General features: G+C 41.6%; 1 non-coding gene across 1 annotated transcript; it reads left to right on the plus strand.

The window, feature by feature from the left end:
- The first annotated feature begins 559 nt into the window (after positions 1–559).
- LOC130977545 (small nucleolar RNA R71) lies at positions 560–667 on the plus strand. The gene has a single exon (XR_009085233.1). It is a non-coding gene; the product is annotated as a small nucleolar RNA R71 (small nucleolar RNA).
- The last annotated feature ends 716 nt before the right edge of the window (positions 668–1,383 follow it).

A 1,383-nucleotide genomic window follows, 5' to 3' on the forward strand; every position in this document is an offset into this window, starting at 1 on the left:
TAGAACTCTCAGTCTGTTGCTGAGAAGATGATGGGAAAGGCTTGCCATTGCTAAACCTGTTTCTTCCACCATTATTGTTGTTGAAACCTTGTTGAGGTCTCTCTTGATTCTTCCATGAGAAATTTGGGTGATTTCTCCATGAAGAATTATAGGTGTTTCCATAGGGTTCTCCTAGGTAATTCACCTCTTCCATTGAAGGGTTCTCAGGATCATAAGCTTCTTCCTCAGATGAAGCATCCTTAGTACTGCTTGGTGCATTTTGCATTCCAGACAGACTTTGAGAAATCAAATTGACTTGTTGAGTCAATATCTTGTTCTGAGCCAGTATGGCATTCAGAGTATCAATCTCAAGAACTCCTTTCTTCTGATTTGTCCCATTGTTCACAGGATTCCTTTCAGAAGTGTACATGAATTGGTTATTTGCAACCATTTCAATCAGTTCCTGAGCTTCTGTAGGCGTCTTCTTCAGATGAAGAGATCCTCCAGCAGAGCTATCCAGAGACATCTTGGATAGTTCAGAGAGACCATCATAGAAAATACCTATGATGCTCCATTCAGAAAGCATGTCTGAGGGACATTTTCTGATTAATTGTTTGTATCTTTCCCAAGCTTCATAGAGGGATTCTCCATCCTTCTGTCTGAAGGTTTGGACTTCCACTCTAAGCTTACTCCATTTTTGAGGTGGAAAGAACTTTGCCAAGAAGGCATTGACTAGCTTTTCCCAAGAGTCCAGGCTATCTTTAGGTTGTGAGTCCAACCATATTCTAGCTCTGTCTCTTACAGCAAAAGGGAATAGCATCAGTCTGTAGACCTCAGGGTCAACCCCATTAGTCTTGACTGTGTCACAGATTTGCAAGAACTCAGCTAAAAACTGATGAGGATCTTCCATTGGAAGTCCATGGAACTTGCAATTCTGTTGCATTAGAGAAACTAATTGAGGCTTAAGCTCAAAGTTGTTTGCTCCAATGGCAGGGATAGAGATGCTTCTCCCATAGAAGTCGGGAGTAGGTGTAGTAAAGTCACCCAGCACCTTCCTTGCATTGTTGGCATTGTTGTTGTTTTCGGCTGCCATGTCTTCTTCTTCTTTGAAGAATTCGGTCAGGTCCTCTAAAGAGAGTTGTGCTTTGGCTTCTCTTAGCTTTCTCTTCAAGGTCCTCTCAGGTTCAGGGTCAGCTTCAACAAGAATGCCTTTGTCTCTGCTCCTGCTCATAAGAAAGAGAAGGGAACAAGAAAATGTGGAATCCTCTATGTCACAGTATAGAGATTCCTTGAAGTGTCAGAGGAAAAGAAAAATAGAAGAAGGAGGTAGGAGAATTCGAACTTGATTAGATAGAGTTCGAATTGTGCATTAAGAAGGAGTAGTACTCCATAAATAGAAGGATG

This window comes from Arachis stenosperma, chromosome 4 (assembly GCF_014773155.1).
Source record: "Arachis stenosperma cultivar V10309 chromosome 4, arast.V10309.gnm1.PFL2, whole genome shotgun sequence".
Lineage (NCBI taxonomy): Eukaryota > Viridiplantae > Streptophyta > Magnoliopsida > Fabales > Fabaceae > Arachis > Arachis stenosperma.